The sequence below is a fragment of the Cryptomeria japonica genome, chromosome 10, assembly GCF_030272615.1.
Source record: "Cryptomeria japonica chromosome 10, Sugi_1.0, whole genome shotgun sequence".
NCBI lineage: Eukaryota > Viridiplantae > Streptophyta > Pinopsida > Cupressales > Cupressaceae > Cryptomeria > Cryptomeria japonica.
The window spans coordinates 21,302,664-21,329,513 of record NC_081414.1 but is presented as its reverse complement, the minus strand read 5'-3'; positions in this window follow the sequence as shown (position 1 = coordinate 21,329,513).

The following is a 26,850-nucleotide window of genomic DNA, read 5'->3' as shown; positions in this document are numbered from 1 at the left end:
GATTTAATGAATTAATTAAAATAAATTGAATAATTTATTTAATTAATAGAAGAATGTTTGGAGATGAATTAATTAAATATTAATTTAATTAACTGATGGCTAGTGGATTTTTAATCAAATAAATAGCATTTATTTATTTAATTAAGTTGGACAGATTTGTGTGACTATAATGCTTAATATCGGTAAACTAGTTAAGTATGCCGGTAGGTAGTGTTTAACAGTAAATTGCTATACCAGTAAGGATTAATGCATGAGACATAAACATAAAGTCATCCACAACACATAACACCAATATTTGTATGTGGAAACCCTGTAAGGGGAAAAACCATGGTGGGAAACCTTACCCACAATCAGATGATACTACTGCAGATAGTAAGTGTACATAAATGGGGTCTGCACATGCAGAAAGGCCAACAACCTAGAGCTCACTGCTCAATCACAAAATGGGAGTCACACTGACTACAGTTGGATGGTTAAATCCAATAAGGATGTATTGCACAAAATAGCATTCATATGCTAGATTCAGTACCAGTGTAATGCTGATATGCTTATACAAAAACCTAGCTTCACCTTCAAATGATGTCTTCATGTATATCCCTGGTTGATCTTGCATATATCTTCACTTAATTCTTTTTTGCATTGCACACTTGATCTTACAAATAAGATCTTACATTTATACCATACCCTAAGACCAATTTTAGTAGGTCGGCCCCACAAGATATTACAATGAAAACATTTTACATACAATATAATATCTGATGCAATAATCAATTGAACATGTCAGCTTGATGCATTTACAACACTAATAAATCATTTCCATAGCGTGCCATGCTGATCTCGAAAAGATAAACCTATCGGTGTAACCCTAGATAACCTGGATCTATTTGCCGGTAAAAGCAAATATGCAAATATGAATATACCAATGATTAATTCTTCAAAACAAAGTGTCCACACGATGTCTTCCATATCATTCCAGGTACCAGTGAATAATATCTCCTGCCGATGAGCCATATACCAGTAACTATTGCACAATTTACTTGCTTGTCGGTGAATGTTGCTGGATCTCCAAAGTGCTTGTATTCAGTAGGTGTTGACATCAATGACAAAACCATACCAAAATACCAACAATCTCCCCCTTTGGCATTGATGGCAACACAAGATGGAAAAACCATCAAAGTGCCAAAACAAAAATGCCAAATACCAAAAATCAACAATCTCCATTTCTTCCTCCGGGAGTAACATGTGATTATCCAAAGATTATTTTCAATACCAATCTCTTCCTTAAATGTGTTTTTCAAAAAAAATCTCTCCCCAAAAAGATAATGTGTTTTTCCATAGATATCTCTCCCTCTTTGACATCAAATGCCAAAGTCAAGTTCATACAAAATACCAACTACTCCCCCTGAGAAGTAGCTTCCTCATCAAATACCGGAATAAAGATTTGTCTGTTTAATTCTATCGGTTGATGACAATCATCAACTGTCTAAGTCTCTACTGGTGGTGGTATGACTCCAAGCTGATCTTTGAGATATTCAAAAGTCTCCTTAGGCAAAGGTTTTGTGAAAATATCTGCAAGTTGTTCTTTAGTATTCACATAAACCAGTTTTATCTCCTTTTCTTCAACTTTTTCCCTTAGAAAATTCAGTTTGATAGAAACATGTTTAGTTTTAGAATGTAATACCAGATTCTTAGATATATCAATTGCTGCAGTGTTATCACAGTATATAGTAATGGGTTCCTTGCATTTTACCTTTATGTCTTTCAACATTTGCTTAAGTCATAATACTTGTGTATAGTTATTTGCTGCTGCAACATATTCTGATTCTGCTATTGATAAAGATGTAAAACTCTATTTCTTACTCAACCAAGAAACTAATCTCTTTCCAAGAAAGAATGCTCCTCTAGTGGTGCTCTTTCTATCATCTACATCTCTTGCCCAATTTGCATCTGTGTATGCACATAGATCAAAATTTTCATCTTTAGGATACCATAATCCAAGATTTGTTGTGCCTTGTAAGTACCAGAAAATCCTTTTTACTGCTGATTCATGATTTTCCTTAGGATTACTCTGAAATCTAGAAACAATACATACTGCATTCATAATATCAGGCCTGGTTTGTGTCAAATACAGTAAACCTCCTATCATAGATTTGTATCTAGTTGGATTAACAGGAGTAGATTCATCCCTTTGAGATAATTTGTCATTTGTAGTTATAGGTGTGCTTACCAGTTTAGAGTTCTCCATCCCAAATTTCTTTAGTAATTCTTTCAACTACTTGGATTGACTCAAAAATATACCTTTATCAGTCTGAGAAATCTGCAAACCTAAAAAGAATTTTATTTCTCCAATCATAGACATTTCAAATTCTTGCTGCATTTCAATAGAAAATTCCTTACATAATCCATCTTCTCTTCCAAAGATTATATCATCAACAAACACTTCAATAATCAAGATGTCATCATTAGTTATTTTGTAGTATAAATTTCTATCTGCATTTCCTTTAGTAAAACCAATCTTCAAAAGATACTTATCCAGCCTTGCATACCAAGCTCTTGGGGCTTGTTTCAATCCATATAGAGCTTTTCTTAACTTGCAAACCATATCATTGTCATCTGTCAAAGAAAATCCATCAAGTTGTTCAATATATACTTCTTCTTCAAGATCTCCATTCAAAAATGCACATTTAATATCCATTTGATAAACTTTGTAGTCCTTGTGAACTGCAAAAGCCAAAAATAATCTAACTGCCTCAATTTTGGCTACTAGTGCAAAGGTTTCATTGTAATCAACTCCTTCTTTCTGAGAATATCCTTTACACACTAGTCTTGCTTTATTTCTGACAACCTTACCATGTTCATTTAGTTTGTTTCTAAATACCCATTTAGTTCCAATTACATTTTTATCTTTAGGCCGGGGAACTAATGTCCAAGTATTATTTTTCTCAATTTGTCCTAATTCTTCTTCCATAGCTTTAATCCAAAATTTATCTTCACATGCCTCATTGATAGATGATCATTCAATTTGAGAAATAAGACATACCTCTTCATTTGCCAATCTTCCTCTTGTCATAACTCCCTTAAATTTGTTTCCAATTATCTGATCTTCAGAATGATTCAATCTTACATACTGGGGTGTCTTAGTTTGTTGTTGTTCTTCAATTATTGTGGAATCTTCTAATGATACCGGGGTAACTAGATCTTCATTCTATACTAGTGGATTCAGTATAGGTTCATTTGTCACAATTTATGTTGCCGGTTCAGAGTCTATATACCTTGAAGTTCCTCTTAATTGTTCATCAATCTTTAGATTTGTACTCTCAATAATTTTTTGCAGTCTTTTATTAAAACATCTATATGCCTTGATTTTAGATGAATAACCAAGAAATATTCCTTCATCACTTCTAGGATCAAATTTGCCAATATACTCATCTCTTCTAATATAACATTTACTTCCAAAAATTCTGAAATACTTAAGAGTAGGAGTGTTACCAAACCATAGTTCATGAGGGGTCTTACCAGTTTCACCTTTGATGTGAACTTTGTTGAATGTATAGACAACAGTGCTAACTGCCTCTCTCCAATACACATGTGGTAGATTTGCTTCTGATAACATATTTCTTGCTACATCCAAGATAGTTCTATTTTTCCTTTCAACAACTCCATTCTGCTGTGGTGTCCGAGGTGCTGATAACTGTCTTCTGATTCCATTCACTTCACAGAATGTATTAAAGTCCTTAGATGTGAATTCTCCTCCTTGATCCGATCTTAAACATTTGATTTTCTTTCCGGTTTCATTTTCAACCATTGCTTTGGACATTTTGAACTTCCCAAGTGCTTCTGATTTTTCTCTGAGAAAAGTAACCCAACACATTCTAGAGTAATCATCAATAATTGGCATGAAATATCTATCACCTTGTAAGCTTCTAGTTCTAGCTGGACCACATAATTCAGTGTGAATTAAATCAAGAGCATTATTGGACTTTTCTGGAATACTTTTGAAACTAGGTCTAACTTGTTTTCCAAATTGACATTCCTTACAAATTGTATTCTAAGGTTTCACAATTTTAGGTAGATCTCTAACTACCTTAGAAGTACTGATTTTTACCATGCAATCAAAGTTTACATGACATAGTCTCTTATGCCATAACCAACTTTCATCTATATGTGCAATTAAGCATGCCTTTTCACTGTTATTGAAATGAAAGATATTGCCTCTAGTCTGATTACCGGTTGCAATTTCCAAACTAGTTCTATTCATGATTTTGCATTTTCCATTTTAAATTATAATTGAAATCCCTTCTCAACTAATTGACCAACACTTAAAAGATTATGCTTTAATCCTTCAACATAGTAGACATTGTTAGTGTTATGCTTACCATCAAGAGATATTGAACCCTTACCTTTGATTGAACAGGATTTGTCATCTCCAAATCTTACTAAACCTCCTTTGAATTCTTGAAAGTTCAAGAATTTACCTTTGTCTCCAGTCATGTGATGTGAGCATCCTGAGTGAATGATCCATTCATCCTTTGCTTCAACTTTAGCTGCTAGGGCTTGTTCTACTGGTGGAGCAGTAGGTGCCGGTTGATCTTCTATTATAACAACAAAAACCCATCCATGTTCTGCTGGATCCTCATCAGAATCATCAGTCACACCTTCATCAACAATGTAACAAGATTTATCTTTGTTCTTTTTAAATCTGTATCTCTAATATTCAGGATTAGGCTTGTATGTTCTTATAGCTTCTTCTCTTAGTCTAGCATGTCTATCAGGGCATCTTGAAGCCATATGACCAATCTTATTGCAGTTAAAACATTTAAAGGGTGCTTTACCTTCATACTTACTTCCAATTGGACCTTTTGGCATTTTCCTTGTAAATAGTGCTTCAAGTTCTTCAAGCTCTTCATTCTCCTTTCTGGATTCTTCAAGTTCTCTTGCATAAAAGGCTCTCTAGTCTGATTTGTCAAATGATGGAGTAGATGATGTTGATGCTTTAAAGGCTAAATCATTTTTTATAGTATCAACAAGACCAAATTCCTCAATTTCAAAGGCTGAAAGTTTTCCAATCAATGTATCCCTAATTACCGATGTATTAGGCATTGTTCTCAACTCATTTATAGCAGTAACCTTCATTTTATATGCTCGTGGCAAACCTCTTAAAGTTTTTGAAACAATTTCATCTTCACTCAAGGTTCCTCCACAACATTTAATACCTAAAACAATTTCATTTACTCTTTCCATAAAAGCAGAAATCCTTTCATCTTCTTCCATTTTTAGATGTTCATACCCGACTCGGAAGCTTTCAATTTTTGCAATTTTGACTGTGGAATCTACTTCATTCAGTGTTTCCAAATGATCCCAAATAGCTTTAGCAATAGACCTATCTGATAATCCTATGATTTGTTAATCTGATAATGCGCTCAAAAGTGCTTCTCTTGCTTTGCAGTCAGTTTCTTCATCTTAAGCTAAGGTAGTTGGAGCAGTCTGACCAGCTACAATAGCAGTACAACCATTCTTAGTAACTTCCCAGATATCTTTGCCAATGCAATTCAGATGTGTCTCTATTCTGATCTTCCATATCCCATAGATGGTTCCATCAAGTTTAGGACTGTCCTTCCTGAAATAATTAGTAGACATTGGATTTCCTCAAGTTGTTAAACTTCTGCAAAAGAGGACTAGGCTCTGATACCAATTGTTAGGTCCTGGAGACAACTGAGAGTGGGGGGGTGAATTAGTTGTCTAATAAATTCAAACCAAAAACTAATTAACCAACTTAATGCTTAATATCGGTAAACCAGTTAAGTATGTCGGTAGACAGTGTTTAATAGTAAATTGCTATACCGGTAAGGATTAATGCATGAGACATAAACATAAAGTCATCCACAACACATAACACCAATATTTGTATGTGGAAACCCTATAAAGGGAAAATCCATGGTGGGAAACCTTACCCACAATCAGATGATACTACTGCAGATAGTAAGTGTACATAAATGGGGTCTGCACATCCAGAAATGCCAACAGCCTAGAGCTCACTGCTCAATAACAAAATGGGAGTCACACTGACTACAGTTGGATGGTTAAATCTAATAAGGATGTATTGCACAAAATAGCATCTTCATATGCTGGATTCAGTACTAGTGTAATGCTGATATGCTTATACAAAAACCTAGCTTCACCTTCAAATGATGTCTTTGTGTATATCCCTACTTGATCTTGCATATACCTTCACTTAATTCTTTTTCACATTCCACACTTGATCTTACAAATAAGATCTTACATTTATACCGTACCCTAAGTCCAATTTTAGTAGGTCAGCTCCACAAGATATTACAATAAAAACATTTTACATACAATATAATATCTGATGCAATAACCGATTGAACATGTCGGCTTGATGCATTTACAACACTAATAAATCATTTCCATAGCATGCCATGCTAATCTGGAAAAGATAAACCTGCTGGTGTAACCCTAGATAACCTGGATCTATTTGTCGATAAAAGCAAATATGCAAATATGAATATATCAATGATTAATTCTTCAAAACAAAGTGTCCACATGATGTCTTCGACATTACCAAGTGTCTTCCATATCATTCTAGGTATCGGTGAACAATATATCCTGCCAGTGAACCAAATACCAGTAACTATTGCATAGTTTACTTGCTTGCCGGTGAATGTTGCTGGATCTCCAAAGTGCTTGTATTCAGTAGGTGTTGACATCAATGACAAAACCATACCAAAATACCAACAGATAGAGGCTTCTATCTCAGAGGTGGCTTTATCATATATTCATAAGAATTTGGAAAATTTGACCTCTTTCTCTCATTGGGATGGCAGGATTACAAGGACTTGGAATTCTCTTTCTGCCATCCCTTCTCATGGGTCTATTACAAGAAGTCTGGTTAGTAGTAATAAGAGACTTGTTGCTAGATGAGATCCTCCTCCCCTGGGTCATTTTAAACTTCATTTTGATGGGGCATCTAGGGGTAATCCAAGTTTGGCTGGGGCCGGTATGGCCATTTTTTACCATACTGCAGGCCTAATAGCTGCTCAATGTCATGCCCTTGGTTCTCAGTCAAATAATTTTGCTGAATGTCAAGCTTTGTCCCTCGGGATTGATTTGGCTATTTCTTTAGGGATTAAAAATCTTTTGATCCAGGGGGATTCGATGGTCATCATTCAAAGTGTTTTGAGCTGTAAAAGTAACTGTTGGCACTTGAAATATATTATAGATCATATTTTGGAGAAATTGTCCTTCTTTGATAATTTCTCATTATCTCATTATTTTAGAGAATTGAATAAATTGGCAGATTTTCTGGCTAATATGGCTATTGACACTAGGGCTCTTCATAAGATTGTGGAAGTATGTGACATTCCTCAACACATTCTTCCTAGGTATTTGATCTAACTTCAAGAATTAAGGTAATTTGTCTGAGTTTATTTTCCACTCTCTTAAGGTGTGCACATTATCCTCTTCTCTGATCAGTTTGTATTTGTACCACATGTGTAGATAGGAAGTTTATGTTCTTGTTCACATATGGTGTATTCTTACAATTCTGCATTGGGGTTAGAGGTTGTTGTGTGCATCTTATGAGGTGTGGGCAGGTAAACTACAGTTGGCATCTCACCCTTATAGGCTAATATTTTAATCCGCTTTGTCTTTTATGCTTCTTGTTCGAACTATGGGGTATGACATTTCACTTCATTTTATCTATCACCACTACTTCTTGAGGTTTGCATATTATCTTCTTCTAGGTATAGATTCTACTTGCACCACATATGTAGACAAGATTTATTTGGTACATATGGTGTGTTCTTAAAATTTGCTTTCTGGGGTAGAAGATGGGGTGCATATCCCATGAGGTATGTTTAGCATGTTATATGCAGTTCTTTGCGGTGTGCTTGGAAAGCTTAAGTTGAGGTTGAATTTTTATTAAGGGTCATTCTCAAGGTTTTGTACAATGCATTGTATAGGCCGATATTGGATATTGATACTATTTTTTGCTTTGAGTATTTGATTTTTTATAAAGACATGTTTAGGGTGGTGGCATGTGCGATTTGTACTGTCTTTATTTCAGTCCTTTGGGATTTTGCATGCTTGTAGCGTTCTTAACTATCAAGGTAGTATTTAATTCTTTGAGGATTGACCTATTTCGCCTAGCTTCCTCTAGAGCCAAAAAAACATCCGGACCCACAAAATCCCAACATTTCTAGAAGAATAATGGAGTGAAACCATTAGGCCCAGGTGCCTTATCCAGATTCATAGCAAAAATAGCCCCCTTAACCTCATCTAATGAAAAAGGAGACATTAACATTCTATTGTCATTGGGAGAAACTAGAGAGGGAATGTGAGAAGAAATATTGTTAGGGGCATCGATATTCTCAGATGAAAAAAGATTCTTGAAAAACTTTACCGCTTCCTTAGAGATGTCCTCTGCCTTAGAGAGAATATTCCCATGGCAATCTTGTATACAAGAAGTCCTATTCCTAACACTTTTCAATTTAGTGGTAGCATGAAAATATTTTGTATTTTTATCCCCATCGGCTAGCCAGAGCTCCTAAGATTTTTGTCTCCAATAAACCTCCTCTCTTGCCAAAATTTCTTCTAACTCATTCCTAAGAGACTTAATTTCATCAAACACCCTAGACCCCATACCATGAAGCATCACATGCCTATTCAAAACATCAATCATATCCAAGATCCTTTGCTTTTCTACAAAGATATTTTTGAAGTGCAATACATTCCACTCCCTAATATTTTTTTTTAGAAAACTGATCTTCTTGACAATCTGATACATTCTAGATCCTCTAATAAAAGGAGCTTCTTCCAATTAATTCATTGTCCTTTATTCATTTAATTGAGTGTGAATTTTGTTGAATGAATTAATTAAAATAAATTGAATAATTTATTTAACTAATAGGAGAATGTGTGAGGATAAATTAATTAAATGTTAATTTAATTAACTAATGACTAGTGGATTTTTAATCAAATAAATATCAAATATTCATTTAATTAAACTGGACAGATTTATGTGACTACATTTGCCCCTCTTTGAGATGGTGCGGTTTATTACGTCGTTTCAAAGAAAGAAAAATAGGTGTGAAGAAATATGCCCCATAAAATATTTAATTTAATGGGTGGTATGCCCCCTCAAGAGATGGGCCAATTGTTTTTGAAAAATCGGACGATCTCTCGAAAAAGAATGAAAATTGGCAGGGTGGTAGAAGAGAAGAAGTTTAGCAATGCTGGTGAAAAAAATAGAAGAAAACAAAGTGAATACGGAGAAACAACAAGCTAGTGAGTACCCTTAGGTCATGCAAGAGATACAGAGCAGATGTAGTGTGGTGTGCTTTCGAGTGATATTGTACAATTGATCAAAATTGGTTGGACAATCTAGTGCAATTGGTTAAATTGCCCCGGTCGAGTCAAAGCATGACAGTTGATGCCAGTTGGTTGCTTGGACATGATAAAGTTTGAGTAAGTGAATCAAAGTGACCTGATGAGACTTAGACAATTGATGTAATTGTCCATTATGATTGTGTTTGATTGGTTGATCAATTGATAGTGTGTGCGTGTGATGGATGGTTGTGGGGAATCATGGCAGTCCTGTTGAGACTAGGTCATTATGATAAATGCATGTTATAGTCTAGGTTTTCCATAATCGATTACCTGTTGAGACCTAAAGATACTTGATCAAAGTATCTATTGATAGTCTAGGTGTGTGTGAGTTGATGTGCCTGTGTAGATAGAGTAACTAACTTGATTATGTGGATGACTGAGGATGGGAAGCATAGTCCCTCCTATTTAGAGATGGATGGTGATGAACGTAGCTTGATTGAGTTAATGGGAAATGATGAAGGATTTATGATGATGACCAAGATAGGGAGGGTGAGGGGGGATCCAGTGTTAGATAGAAGATATTGAGGACCTAGGACCGAGTCCTATGGAAGAAGATGAGTAAAATAGAATATGCATTGTTATGACTATGTATGTAGGATATGCAACTATTATGAATGTATGGATGGGTGGAATGAAACAGAATGCAATATATACAAATGAGATGAAATGATGATCCATAGTGCTTTATATTCATCATTGAGCTTTAAAATGTTGTAAGAAAATACAAGCAACTTGACATAATGATTCAAGATGACTTGAGTATTCCTTACATGGATTTTAATATAGCAAGTTAATACAAGCAACTTGATATAATGGATCAAGTTGACCTGAGTATTTCTTCTGGAATAGACAAGGATTATCTCCTTTCATGTATGACTTGGAACGTCCTCCTTGATCTTTTTCCGATCATATCCTAAGACAAGTTCATACCATAGTCAGAGATAAACCACTATCGAGTTTGGATGAGGCAGTAGGAACTAAGGATGGAGCATGGTACCTACAAGCAAACAACATATATAAAGAATAAAGAATATAGACCCTCAATAATGGTTCATGCTCATATGGTCGAGGTATACACTGTAGTCATCAAACTGTAGTGATCTATGACTGTATTTTTCCTATGATCACATAGCTTAGTGAACTTCCCATGTAGACACCATTAGGACATGCCCCAGTACTTCATCGGAACAATTCGCAGAAGATACACAAACAATGCTGTAGGAACCTGATATATATATAAATGAATGAATAACCTACAAATCAACCAAGTACTTGATAGCTTAAACAAAATTTTCTTGTCAAAGAAAATGTCATCTTGTCATTGTTTTGGTAAGGAAGGATACATCCTTGTTTAGATAGTTTGTGTGTTTGATGTTGATTATTTGGTCGATGTGATAAGTGGTCATCATTGGAGTATTTCATAATGTTTGTTTTGGTATTTGCTTTGAAAAAAGTATGTACAAGGCTATGAAAATGTAGGATGCCAAACGCATGAAGTACTATCTTGATTGCAGATCAATAACAAGCCATGGTTTTGGACTAATGGATGAGTGGATGAAATGAATGTGATCACAACAAGTATAAAAGACAATGTAGCCAAAGCCTTTATGAGTGGCACCTGTTTGACAAGTTTTCACGATCGCACTTACCCAAGGTGCCACTGGAGTGGTTGTTCACCATTTGGATGTATGATTTTTCTTTACTATTTTTGATGTTTTTTGTATTTTCTTCAAGACATTTATCTGAATGTTTTTGATGTTGTTTCCAATATGTATGGAAGCTTGATGCTCTATGCTTCTTATGTATAAAACCATTTGAGGTGCATGTTGTTGATCGGATCTGTTAGCGGTTATCCTTTTGAAGTAGCCAATTGATATGCCCTAGACCCAAATACAATAGCAATAACATATGGACCCAGCGATTTTGATTCAAACTTTCCTTGATGTTCTCAGTTGGGTTGGTTACAAGGATTTTCTCAAAGAACAAGATCACCTACCTCAAATGTACGAGGTCTAACCCGATGATTATAGCTTTTGCTCATGCACTGCTGATAGGCTTTGAGGTGATTATATGCAGCTTGTCGCTTCTCATCAAGTAGCTCTAAATCTTGGAGATGGATATTTTGTATGCTTCATCATCTATGAGATTGTGTAAGGAAACCTGTAGAGATGGTATCTCAACCTTAGTAGGTAAGATAGCTTCTACGCCATAGACTAGTGAGTAGGGAGTTACGCCTGTAGGGGTTAGAATGCTAGTTCGGTATGCCCATAGTGCTGGATTCAATTGAACATGCCAATCATGACTGGCATCATTGATTGTCTTCTTAAGGATTCTTTATATGTTTTTGTTTGATGCTTCGGCCTAACCATTGCCTTCTGGGTAATAGGGACTGGAAAAGCGATGTTGGATGTGGAATTTCTCACAGAGCTCATGGACATCCTGATTTTTGAAAGGAAGCCCATTATCTATGATGATAGACATGGGTACTCCATACTGGTAGATGATGTAACTAAGGATGAATGAGATGATCTACTTATCAGTGACTTGGGTAAGTGGAACAGCTTCGATCCACTTTGTCAAGTATTCGGTGGCGGTAATAATGAATTTGTAGCCGTTGGATGAAGATGGATGGATTTTACCCACAAGGTCAAGGCCCCATTGGCAAAAAGGCCATGGTGTTGTGATTGGCTACAATTCTTGTGCTGGTGTGTGTATCAGGTCTCCATGAACTTGGCATTTTTTGCACTTCCTGACAAAGTAGTAGTCCTTTTTCATGGATGGCAAATAGTATCCAGTGCGCAAGAGTTTCTTGGCTAGTGATGGACCGCTTGCATGAGTTCCACAAATTCCTTCATGTACCTCTTCCAAGGCCTTTGTTATCTCATCCTGTTCTAGACATCGAAGGAGAGTACCATCAAGGCTGCGTCGGTATAGGGTTTCATCAATAATGGTATATCGAGCGGTTTGGTGAATGAAGGTTTTACGTTGGTTATTCGATTAGTTTAGGGAAAGTGTGTGATTGCGCAGGTAGGTATAGAACTCACCATACCATGAGGATTCAAAACTGATAAGGTGACATATCATCTCAGATTTGGGGATATCATAAGTGGGAATCCAAAACTATTCTACCAAGAACTTGTAGCATGTTGAATTCTGTGGAAGATCTGGGCGAGATACGATGGTAGCCATAGCATCAACAGCTCGATTCTGATCTCTAGGTATCTGCTCAAAGGTCATAGTAGTGAATGATGCCTTTAATTTGTCCACCATTTGTTTGTACAGCATGATTTTTTCATCCTTGGTCTGATATTCATAAGTTGCTTGTCGAATGACCAGTTGGGAGTCGCTATATACTTGTAGTTCTTGTAACGTCCATTGTATGGCTAGCCCAAGTCTTGTGATTAAGGCCTCATATTTAGCTATGTTGTTTGTACACGGAAATGTGAGCCTGTAAGACTTCGGGATGCTGTCATCTTGAGGTGTGATAAATAGAATGCCTGCCCCTGAGCCATGCCTAGTGTATGAACCATCAAAGTATAGTTTCCATGGTTGTGCTGTTGTGATCACGAATATCTCTTCATCTAGAAAATTGGAAATGAGGGGATGATCACCTATGAGTGGTGCTTTGGCCAACTGATCTACAATAACTTGTCCTTTGATATCCTTATGGTCCACATACTTGATGTCAAATTCACTTAGAATCATCACCCATTTGGCCAAGCGGCCTGTTAATGCTGCTTTGCTGAGTAAGTATTTGAGTGGATCAATCTTTGCAATTAGCTGTACTTTATGTGTTAACATATAGTGCCTCAGTTTAGTGGCTGTTAAGATTACTGCTAGGCAAGCTCGCTCAATAGGTGTGTAATTGAGTTCATAGCCAACCAATGTGTGAGAGATGTAGTAAACTACACACTCTTTCCCTTCTACATTATGTTGTGCCAGTAGTACACCCAATGTTGTACTTGTTGCTGAAATATAGAGTAATAGAGGTCTGCTCAGATCTGGTGGGATTAGCAATGGTGTATTCATGAGATATTCTTTAAGCATTTGGAATGCTTGCTGGCATTTTGTATCCCATTGAAAGTGGATGTTTTTGTGTAGCAGGTGTGTAAATGTGTGACACTTATCTGCCAGTTGTGAAATGAATCTTCAGATGGATTGTAGCCATCCTTGTAATGTCCTTAGCTAACTAATGTTCTTTGGTGGTGGCATGTCCATGATTCCTTTGACCTTTGCAGGATCGACCTAAATACCTTTGCTTGAGACAATGTATCCTAGAAGCTTCCCTAAGGTTACTCCAAAGACACATTTCTTTGTGTTGAGTCGAACATGATATTGTTCCAATCTGTCAAAGATTTGCTCTAATATGTCCAAATGACCTTCTCTTGTGAGTTATTTTTCCAGTAAGTCATCAACACAATCTTCCATTATGGTATGCATCATGTCACGAAAGATGGTGGTCATTTCTTGTTGCTAGGTCACTCCTGTATTCTTTAGACCAAAAGGAATCACATTCCAGCAGTATGTTCCCCATGGACATGTGAAGGTCATCTTATGTTGATCGTCTGGTGTGATCTTTATCTGATTGTAGCCTGAAAAGCTATCCATGAGTGAAAGCATGGCATGTCCTGTTGTTAGGTCCACTATTATATCGATGTTTGGTAGGGGGAAGTCATCTTTAGGACATGCCTTGTTTAGATCTCTGAAGTCAGTATAGATATAGATGTCGCCATTTGGTTTGCTGACAGGCACAATATTATATATCCAATCTGCATAATCAATTGGTCTAATAAAACCAAGATCTAGGAGTTTCTTAAGTTTTGTTTTGATGAGTACTGCAATCTAGTGATGCATCTTACGAAGCTTCTGCTTGATAGGTTTGTCTCTTTCTATGATGGTGAGGTGATGCATGACTAAATCAGGATCAAGCCTAGGCATGTCTGCATATGACCATGCAAAGTTGATCTGACGCTTCTGGAAGAACTCTACAAACTTAGGTTGTTCCTCTCGAGTTAAAAGAGATGCCAAATGTATGCGGTGAGGAGTTTCAGGAGTCCCCACATTGTATTCTTTGGTTTCCTCGATGAGAATTGTTGACCATTCCTATTGTGTACTAGAAGGGAGAATGTCAAACCTTTCATCCTCTGGTACCTCAAAGAGGTTTTCACCATTGCATATGCTCTTTCTTTTTAGTTTTTGCAGGATCAAATAGTGCCACAGTGTGGTTTTCACTAGAAGATCCATGTTTAATTGTTATATTTTTGCAGCTGAAAGGTTTGGCATCCACTCCGAAGTATGCTACGCTATTAAGTTCAATGGAGAATCCAGTTTTGTGATCCCCACTTGGAATGTTATCTCGTAGTTCCAAAAAGTCAATGATCACCTCATTGTGTTGGAAAAGGTCAAGACATGGGGGATTAGGTTGGTTCCATTTGATGAGTTCAGGATGGATAATGGGCATTACTTCATCAATTAGGTTAAGTTCATTAGATGTATCAGTGAGGTTTAAGATGTTATGGTGAAGGTTGTTGATGGTACTCTCCCTGTTAGAATCAAGAATAGGATGTGACGTAGGGTCTGTGGAAGAAGTTTCAGGAACCCAAGAGGTCTTTATTTGTGCTTCTCCATAAACAGGGATGTCTTTGTGGGGTGGAGGTAGTGATGTGTCTTCCTCATCTAAAGTATTAAGTTGTATGGAATCAAATTCCCACTCATGTGAGTCATTTTCTGAGTCACTTTCTAGTAACTAGTTACTGCACCATACTGGGATATCTGTTGAGTTAAACATTGCAGGTGTGATCGGTTGATGTACCTTTGTAGATGAAATGATCGGTGTTGTAGGAAGGATTATGGGGATCAAGGAATCCGATATGGGGAGTATTGGTAGTGTTGTCTCTGCTGCTTCTACTAGAATTGCTGATGATGTAGATATTGTTGTGGGTTCTAATATAGTTGCTGCTGCTAACGGTGTTATTGATGTTAATGCTGCTGCTGAGGGGTTTGTTGGTTTAATTGGTGGGATGATTGGTTTTGAAGATGGTCTTGCTGGGATTTTTATCCTCAATGGGATAGTTGCTATAGTGTTTGATACTGCTTTTATAATCAAAGGTGACCTCTTTGTATTAGGCTGGTATAGAGGTTGGCTGGGTTTTCCTTTGAATCTGAGCTTAGGAAGGATCTCCTTTTGGAAACCTAAGCCTGTATTATCCTTGGGCTTTAATTCTGGCTATAACGGTTCATGTCTTCCTTTCTTGCAAGGTCCCAAAGCACTCTGACCATCATAACCCATTCTTTACATAATGAGAAGGCCTTTGCCATACTGATCTATGGGAAGCTTAGCTTGTGGGATTTCTGTGGTGATAGGATCTTTATAGATCCATTTTGCTAAGTCCTCATCTCTGGTCTCTTCTTCTTGACTCTTTCTAAGGATGAGTGGTGTCAGAGTACATATTGGTTTGACTAGTGGCATTTGAAGTAACTGCTGAGGTTTGCCATGTGTCCTAGGAGAAGTAGGCATTTGTCCCACACAAAAGAGTTGGCTTAAATTGTACTCCCCAGGACCTTCCTCTACTATTTTCATTTTGAGCTTCTCTTGCCTGGGTATAGTGGTGTTTGAACTGGAAAGAGAGGCTAGACCTATGTATGATGTGGATGAGATGGCTTCTCTATTATTGGGAACGGTAATCTCTGGTTGATGACTTATATTATGACAATATGCAAAGGAGTTTGCATCACCCAAGATTGTGACTTCTACACCATTATGCAGAAACTTGATACACTGGTGGTAGGTGGATGGAACAGATTGCATGGTGTGTATCCAAGGTCTTCCTAATAGTAAACTGTATGGAAGATGAAGGTCCAGAAAATGACAAATGATGTGTTTCACCATAGGGCCCACTCGGATTGGTAGCACCACAACTCCTTTGGATGAATTCCTTGCATCATCATAGGCTTTGATTGTGATCTTCTTGCGGGGATCCACTGATTCAATTGCATATCCCAAAGTTTTAACTAATTATAGAGTACAAATATTCAGACCTGCTCCATTATCGATCAAGACTCGCTTGATCCTATGTTGGTTGATAAACCCTTCAATGTGTAGTGAGGTGTTGTGAGGTTGCTGGAAGGATGAGTTGTCACTTTTGGAGAAAGTGAGACAAGGTGATGACCTTAGATTTCCAACCATGGCTTGGAACTGATCTATATTTAGGTTTGCAAGGACTGACACCTCTTGGAGAGCTTGATCCAAGATTGTTTAATGGGATGGAGATAGGTGCAATAGCTCTAAGATAGATATCAGTGCGGGTGTTTTGTCTAATTGGTCCACAAGGTTATACTACTTTGGGATAGATGGAATGCCTTGTGGAGCTGCTTTTATGGTAGTCTTGCTACGACGTGTAACAACATTGCAAGTGGAGCTAGGATTTTTGATGGTAATAGTTGAAATTTGTTCACTGGCATCATATAGGTGATTCACAATGTAATTATACGTGGCTTGCGTATAATCGGTAGTATCTGTGTTTCTCCCTGAAGTGGAAGGACCCCTTTGATCTTGTGATAGAAGTGGATTTTTAAACATGAGATGATCATTGTTTGTTGTCTTTGGGTCATGTCCTTCGATTTCGATTTCTCCTCAATCAATAAGATCCTGAATAAGATCTTTCAATCTTTGACAATCGCTTGTCTTATGTCCTTTCCCTTGATGGAAATCACAATGTTCAGTATCGCTCCACCATGAAGGTTTGACTTGAGGTTCATAATTTGATGTTTTGGGTAAGGTAACCAGATTTTGAGAAACCAACTCACATAACACTATTTCGATGGGTTCCCCTAAGGGAGTGTATGTTCATTTTGGTTTAAAATTTTGTTGATGTTTTCTAGGTTCCTCTTGAGCTGTGTTGTGTCCTTGATTTGGAGGAGAAACTGTGTTATTCTTGGGTGGGGGATTCTATCCTACAAATCGAACCACAAGTTGTGCACTTTTGATAGTTCTTGCATCCACAACCCCATCGTTGACGATATTCTTGTTTTTGTTCCAGAAGTTAGGCTTGTCACTATTGAAGTGCGGGCAAGGGCCATCTTTTGGCTCATTGTATATCTTGATAATACCTTTTTTGATGAGAGCCCGCTCACATTTTAAGCCTTTGGTGATCATGTCATTGAAAGAGCCTATGTCTTTTACGTCTAGGTGAAATTCCATTTTGTCATTTAAGTTGGAAATAAATATTTCTACTTGTTCTTGTTTAGGTAACTAAAGAGAACATTTGCTAGACATTTGATGCCATCGTTGCAGAAAGACTAAAAATAGCTCACCCGGTTTTTGTTTAGTATTACATAGATCAGCCATGGTTATATCACGTTCAATATTGTGTGAGTAATGTGCCAGGAACTTCTGGACTAGCTCTTCGAAGGTCCTAATGCCACCTGGTAATCGGGAAAACCATGATGTGGTTGTTCCTCCCAAGCTTTGGGGAAAAAGTCACATTAGGTATGTGTCCTCGTATGCCACTTCGAGGCAAGATAAATGGAATTCTCTAACATGATCACGAGGATCTCCCTTTCCTCTATACTTTTCAAACTTGGGTTTTTCAAACCCTCGTGGGAAAGGTGGCATATGAAGATTCCTATCAAAGGGATAGGGACAAATGTCATTCAGTGAAAATTGATTGGTTTTTACACCACTATGAAGTTGTTGGGCGAGATTCTCGACTTGTTGCCACAATATGTCTATGTCATTCTGAGGAGGAGGAGGTGGGGGATTACCTTGATGAAGGTTATATTTGATGTTATCTCTACCTCTTTCATCCTCATTATGACTTTGGCATTCTGATACTTGTATTAGTTGTGCAACATCAAAGTCAGAGGGTAGTTTAGCTGCTTCTTGAGAAAGTCTTAAAAAGTGAGCATCAACATTACTCTTGAGTATCTCATCAAAAATTCTATTGAAGAGAGGGTATCAGAGCTTGAATCTTGGAAAAGGGTTTAACTACCTAAAGAGAAAGATCTTATCAATGGAAGGCTATAAACAATCTCAGAGGATTGTGTATCTACAAGAAGAGTTGGATCATGCAAATCAAGTCATTGTAGACATGCAAAGGCAAATGCAAAAATCTCTGAAAGTAAGAAGAAGATTATTTGATGACTTGCAGGATTCTCAAGAGTTAGTGGAACAAATCGAGAAATCATCTAAGAATAGTATATCTGAAGAAACTAAAGAAATGATTGGAGCATTGAAAGAAAAGAACAAAGCATTGGCTGATCAACTAAAAACAATGAAAAGAGAACATGAACATTTCAGCACACAGATGACTGAAAATCTAGATGCATTAAGGATAGCTGAGGATAAAGCAAGTGATCTACAGAGAGAGAAACAACAACTTGAAGTCTTAGTATCTGATAAGAATGATGAAATCATAAGGTTGACTGGGATTCAACAAAATATGACAGATCAACTAGGCTATGCACATCATGAAGCAATTCTAAATAATGATGAGAATCAAGCATTGAAACTTGAAGTATCAAGGTTGACTGATGAACTTGAAATAGAGAAGAAATCCAAACAAACATTGAAGAAGAGTTATGAAGCATCAAAGATGTTGGATGAGCAACCAAATACAAGAAGACCCAACAAAGATGCAGGACTCGGTTACAAAGGAAAAGATTCTATCGAGAAAGGAATTCATACTACTGAGAGAGGAGAATCATCAAAGCAAGCTAGAACCATGAATAAAATCAAAAGGAAGAAGCCTATTTGCTACTACTGTGGAAATCAAGGTCATACTACCAACATATGCCAGATCAGAAAAGGTAAGCAACCGAATATCACTAAGTCAAATGAGTATTGTTACAAGTGCAATAAATATGGTCACACATCTAATCAATGTAGGACAAAGTCTGTTAACAACTATCAGAAGGAAAAATTAAAAGGGTTTTGTAAAAACTGCAATAGATATGGACATAGTACCAAGAAGTGCTAGTTTAAGCAAAAGAATCACATGTGGTCTGCACACCGAGCAAACACTAGTGGTTACCAAACCCACACAAATCCTTACCGACAATATGCAGCAGTACCATGGGATTACAATACAAGGATATGGTGCGAATGTTGTGGAAGATATGGACATATAAGTGCCAACTATTTTATAAGATTTGGAATGAACAACCGAAGATCATGGAGAAATCCTGGTATGGCATGTTTTCATTGTCACAAAGTTGGACATTTAGATGGAGATTGCAGAGATCAACCTAGAGGAGACACTAAAGAGATAAAAGAAAAATTCAAGATGATTTGGAGAAAGAAGGAAATCATGTCAGATGAAGAACGCACCTTACCTACCAAGTTAGGTGCACCTATTCCAAATTAATCAACAAAGGTATGAAGGGACTACATTCTCTAAAGGTTAAATCATTAGTTTTATAGTCAAAGTCATACTATATATTCAAAGTTGCCATATATATAAGTGCCAACTATTTTATAAGATTTGGAATGAACAACCAAAGATCATGGAGAAATCCTGGTATGGCATGTTTTCATTGTCGCAAAGTTGGACATTTAGCTGGAGATTGCAGAGATCAACTTAGAGGAGACACTGAAGAGATAAAAGAAAAATTCAAGATGATTTGGAAAAAGAAGGAAATCATCTTAGATGAAGAAAGCACCTTACCTACCGAGTTAGGTCCACCTATTCCAAATTAATCAACAAAGGTATGAAGGGACTGCATTCTCTAAAGGTTAAATCATAATAGTTCCTATTCTATTATGTACAAAATTCAAAATCTGCATAGTTAAGATGCATTAGTAAGTTTGAAATTCTATCAAAGCACTTTACAGAAAACCTGTCAAGTTGGTAAACAAGGAAATTTGGTTACTCAGTTAAAATGAAAGAAAAGAGAGTAAATCGGTTAAAGGTAAACTGAGTGCATTTAATGTTTTGACCTAACCCACACGGAGCCCGATAAGGTATTTTATATACTTAAAGGTATTTTCGTGGTCATTTTCATTCACCAAAGTTTTCAAGAGAACAGAGAAGAGCAAATCAAGGCGATAAAACTTCATTCAAAGAAAATCCAAGGTATTTACATCAAATCTCATCACTGTTAAGCTGGTTTTTCGATCTTGTCAAATTGCTACTATCTACCAAGTGTGAATCGTTTGTCATTTGTAAACCGTCAAACCCTAAGGATAGTTTGCTAAGTTTTATCTGAAATTTACAAATGGCACCTAAGATCCAAGATCTCGTAGTTGTCAAGAATGTGGAGAAGCCATCTCTGAAATACACCTTGACTCCTAAAGTTGCCTCCAAACTGGATGACAAAACTGCCTTTTCACTCATCCCGGATCGAGTCTTGTTAGTCAAAGATGTTAGATTCTTCACCAAATGTCGTGTTGAAGAACTCAGTCATGTTGAGATTAGTGACACATATGATGAGATATGTACCGATGGCAAAATGAATAGCAAGTACGAGCATATCAAAATCAGGGGATTAACTGAAGCCCTAGCCTATCCCTGTGTATTCAAACCCTAGTGGGTTAAGTTTATTTTAAGCAGAGTTCATGATGATTTTATGTGGCTAGAAGAGAAAACATTCAAAATCACTAAGGAAATCATTCATGTGATCACTGGATATCCTATCTATGACCATGCACGAGCACAAAAAATGATATCATAGAAGGAGTTAATCAGTTTACCTAGAGTAGAATCTTATTACCAAGGACTGAAACTGAATAATGTCACTGATGCAGAACTTAAATTTGCAATTAGAGTAATTGGTTACTGTTTCTTCCAATCAGCAAGGGTAAACAGTGTACCCTGTGCAGCAGTTGACTTAGCCTACAAAATAGTGAAAAAGGGAATGAAAGTAGATTTATGTGAAGTGTTATTGAAGAACTTGTTTGAGAACCTGAACACAATAAGGAAGCCAAAAAAGAACAACTTGGCAAATACATTGAAGTTTGGTTCACTTCTTGTATGCACGTTTTTCTACTTTGTGAAGTTCTTTCCCTCAGTTGGTAAAGTAGTTTGGGAGCTACACCAACCTATCACCCATTAAAATTAATGACTTTATCAAGAAATTGGGAGATAATTTTAATGATATCATGGATGACTACTTCAGCAAATTTCAAGAAAAGATGCACAACAGGTACAGGATTCCACCACAGCTGGTAGAGAAATATACGGATAATATATGTTTTGAGGTAGACACCGATTACTGCTATGTGAATGTTGTAGAACCAAGGACTCAATCTTTGCCACCAATGGGTTACGAGATTGACTATGATATCACACAATAGCAAATTGATGCATATCTTACACTGCCAAGGCATGCTACTGAACTGAGATATGGAACTTATGAAGAAGTTAACGAAAAGGTGAAAATGAGCATTGTAGTACCTAAAGCTACAAGAAAGGCTACAAAGATGATAAAGATTTTATCTAAGAAATTCGGAGAAGAATCCTCCTCTACACCTGTCAAAGGCACTCTTGCCATTACCAAAGAGGAATCTGAAGCTCAAGAGGTAGCAATAACATTGAGTACTGAGTTGCCTAAGGGAAAAGTTTTGAAAAGAAAGAAACTGGACACTACAAAGGCCCTACCGACTCCACCAACAAAGAGACCCAACACTAGAGCATCAGCTGCATCACCGAGTAAGAAACAAAAGAGTGTTATTGTTCCCAAGGTAACCAAAACCTACAAGAAATCTACTCGGAGACTCATTCTGGCAAAAGAGTCTAGTGATACATAATCAGAAGATGCCAACAAATTTCAGATTGTAAAAAGCAAGAAGGTAAATATTCATAGTGTTGAAAACTTTTGTGCCAATCTTAAAGAATATGGTGGATTTGCAGGATTTAGATATGTCAAGTATGAGACTAGGAAAAATGATGAGAAGTGACAAATTGAAGAAGCTATCATTTGCACACTTCTAAAGTTTTGGCTAGCTCCATTAGAACTAGTAAAGTCACTTCCGAGTGAATTGTACTTACATATTGATAACAGGTGGAAATATGCAATGGACTCAGAGAAACAAATTAGAGAATGAAGTCTAGTCCATCTATTTCCTGATATGTCTGTAGCAAAAATAAAGGAGCATTTGACAAGCTACAATTCTAAATTTCTTGTCAAACAGAGAGCCTTAAAATTGATGAATGTGCTATACATTGATGTAGAAAATGAGACAAAAGCCAAATGGCAGGAAATATTCAAACTAAAAGATGTCAGTGAACAATCTCAAGTTGAAATTTTTGATGTCACCGAGCAAGATCCTGACGTCACCAAGCAAGACCCGACTGACACTATTCAAATTGATGAAGATGTCATGGATGCAGAAGCAGTGGAGCAGGAAATGATAGAAGGCACTACCTATGCAAAACTTGTATCTAGTGAATCTATGATAGTACAAGTTCAGCCTTATCCACCAGTCAAACCACTTGTCTCTATCGAAGCTCCTAAAGATACAGCACAAGGCACCGAAGGTCACAAGTTTGAAGCAGTAGAAGGTACAACTAAAGATCAGACCTCTCAAGCACCATCAAGCACTGAAAATGTTACAGCTGAGACCCCCAGTACCAAGACACCCAAGGACACCACAATGGCTATAGGAACAGACCAAAGTGTTGCCTCTACCGAGCAACCTACCGAGGGTCAGCAAGCCTCACAAGCAATTGTCTTGGTACAACCAACTAAAGGTAAAGAGAAGAAAGTGAAAAAGAATAGTTTTAAAGTTGATTTAACTAAATCGATAGTGTTGCCCAATGTGGATATTTCAAAATTAAAGGGGCAAGCACTTACTGATTTCGGTGAACTATGCAATGCAAAGGCTGAACAAGAAAAAAAGATGGCCATTCAAAAGAAGAATAAAGTACTACAGAAGGTGAAAACACTACTAACAAAAATGCTACCATCAGCTATAGTGTCAACCGATGCAGCCATCCACATTCAACTAGATGAACTCCTTAATCAAATAGAAACATCTGGAGTTGATGCATCTGAGTACTTGAGCAAGCTAAAAGATAAAGAGCTTACTGCAAAAATGATTGAAGAGGTACAAAAAGCTCTAGCTATAGGAAAAGTCAAGCTTGTCAAATTCATTGTTGAGTTGTCCCCTCAACTCAAGCATACTCTTTACTTATTTCAAAAACTTTGTACATTTTCCTTATTTATTAAAGATATCAAGAATAAAACTAATGCAATTGAGAAAGAGATCACCGATCTCTCAACCAAGTTGACCACAATGCCTAATTCAGTTCAGAAATTTTATACCAAGCTTCAACAGCTCATGGCTCAATAGTTAGAACTCAGAAATGAAGAGCATAAGATTAGGATGGATATAATGACCCTTGAGACATTATTCCTTCCTCATCTCTCATCAATTCAAGAACAGATCAACCGAGATACACACCTATCAACTACACAAGAGGGAAGCACTCTTGATGGCTTAATATCACTATTGGCTGATATTCAAGCACAAAATTATTTAATAGAAAGTGTAAAGGATGCACTCTCAGTCGCACTCACCGACGCTCGGAAGAAGTATAAATCTATTTTTGATCAGTTACTGCCCCCAGCTAGAAATTAAGTTTTTGATGTTTGTCAAAAAGGGGGAGTAATACTACATAAGGGGAGTAATATACTATATTTAGGGAGTGATACAGTTTTGGGTATTGTATAAAGGGGAGTATACTGAGCAGAGTATACAAAGTATGCAGAGCAAGCAGAGTACACAAGCACAAAACCGAGCATACAAAATCAGAGTTATGTATAGGATAATGATAAGGGGAGTATATCTGAATATACTATTTCATTGACTATTGTATATATTGTCAAGTGTAGTCATTTTGCAAGTATATAGATTTTTGAGTTATGACTTTGAAAGTAGTTTTTGTCAAACATCTCAACTAATGTCAAAAGGGGAGATTGTTACTACTTATCAAGTTGCCATTAGTTTTATATTCAAAGTCATACTATATATTCTAGTCAGTTAGCACTACCAAATCATGCAGTCAGTATACACACAGAGAAGCCGATATGCACAGTCTAGTCGGTTACAGAAGAAAACAGTTACAGAACACAGTATACATCGAGCCATCTACCGAGTATCTTTTTGAGACTATCAAGCAGTAAAGATGACACACCGAGTCGATATTCACTGAGTGAAATGTGTTACCAGATACATTGAACCTGGACATGCATATGAAAAAGTGTTACAAGATCGAGGCACATCTAACTGTTATTGCATTGGAAATTGCACCAGAAGATTGTGTATGATTACAAGGACAATCTAACCAATGAGATATTTTTTCTAGTTATTCATTTGAGGAATCTTGTTTGTAAGATCGAAGCCATAAATTAGATCACCATTTTAAGAGATCTATTTAGACAAAATGAGTTAAGAACAAGGTGTGTGCATGTATGTATGTAGGAAGACTGTTACAGAGACACAGAGGTCACCGAGAAGGTTTTCAGAGAACAGTAGAAGAACTGAGTAAACATAAGGGTTTATTGAGTTACTATATGGGTTACCAAGGTATGCTTTAAGCAAGGTAATCTTATTCTGAGCACATAGAATCTGCTATAACATTTCAGATGTAAAGTTGTAGATATTTGTAATGATTTTATTGTAATATTGAGAAGTTGAAAGAGAAACCTTTAATAGGGTAAAAAACTCTAACCAAGTCTATAAATTGTAAAGCCTCTAACTAGGTGCAGCATTTAGAATAAATGTTGTGAAATCTTTTAACAAGGTAGATCTAACAGATCTTGTTACTCCTAATAGGGTAAGCTATTAGAAATAGCTAAACATGTAGCTCTAACTGAGCATCTTTATTATTGGAGTAGTGAAGTTGTGGGTGCCATCCCCACCACAGTTTTTCTCTCTAACCAAGAGTTTCTGTGTAACTAAAATATATGTGTTATGGAGTGAATCATGTATGATTGTTATCTAATTGTTTTAACTTTATTTTATGTTACTGCACTATTTGGTTTATGCATAACAATAAAGATATTATTCAAGAAAAGTTTTGAGGCACTGAGTCACCCCTCCCCTCTCAGTACATTAGCTTTCCATATTGGGCCTAACATAGTTTAGCTCCTTCTTGAGAAAGTCTTAAAAAGTGAGCATCAACATTACTCTTGAGTATCTCATCAAAAATTCTATTGAAGAGAGGGTTGTGTTGTGCCCTTTCTATTGCCGCAGGAGTAGGAGTGCCTGGGTTTTCATCATTTACATTTCCTCCAAGGGCTTCTTGGAACTCGTTGATATTTTCCTCCTCTTCCTCTTCAATTTCTTGTTGTCTAGATCTTGATCTGGTATGAGCCATTTTGTTTATAAGTTTTTGTTGAAGTTTGATGAAAATGATGATGAGTTGGTGATGGAATGAAAGATTGATGTTTGGTGGAATGTTTTGTATATGGATCCCTAGCACTAAAGGTAGATGTTACCAAAGTTCTTTCTTTAATTGCTTATTGTGTTTGACAAAGTGTGATGTGATAAGGTTTAGAGAAATCTGAGATGTGTTACAGACTTAACTACCTAGTAATGAGAGGATGCACTCATAGACTAGTTTTAACCTGTGTAGAAATGCCTCGATGTCGAGACACTCTAAAAGTGATGTATTGTGTTTGATTCAAGCAATTTTGAAAATAGAACTTGGGACAAAAACCTTTGGGTGTTTTGAGAGTTGGAAGTGGATTTGATGAGATATGAATATGATAATGGATGAGATGTTCAACTTCAATAGAAACTTTGTGTCACGAAAGGAACAAATTCTTCCTCTGTTTGTTCAGAGGTTGGTGGTTCTCCCCGAGCTACGTTATATGTGATACAAATATCTGGAAAGAAGGCATGATTGATTTTGCCTCATTTATTCTTGTGATAACTCAAAGCTCGATATTGCATAAAAGCTCTACAGTTTAATGATTCTTGATCAAATTCGTTTGATTTCCCTTGAAGGTAAAGATGCATGTGATGTAGGAAGGTTCTATGAGAGACAAAGATTTGTCTATTAAGATAGAATAATTTTCTTCTTTTGATAAAAGCCTTTGAGATCAATGGTCTTTTCTTCAAGTTGATGTTTTGATGAAGATTCTTCTTTCTCAAGATGTGAAGAATGGTCATATAGTTTGATACCTTTTTTTGTTGCTCTTGGTTTTTGTTTTTTAAAATGTTTGTGTTGGATGAATACTTGTTTTGGATTTTGGATTTTATGATGTTTTTTTTTTCTGACAAGAAAACAAAGCAAGCACACAAACACAAGAATGTTGCCTCAAAAAGGCACAAATAAGTATGGGTCTAGATCAACCCAATCTTTTGAAATTTTAATGGCCCTTTCCTTCAAATGTATTTTAGGTGTTTTTCCAAAGCCTGAAGTCGGCTCAATTTGACTAAAACGAAAACACTTCAAACACTCTTTATCCCTAAGGTCAAATGGCCAGTTGCGATAATTT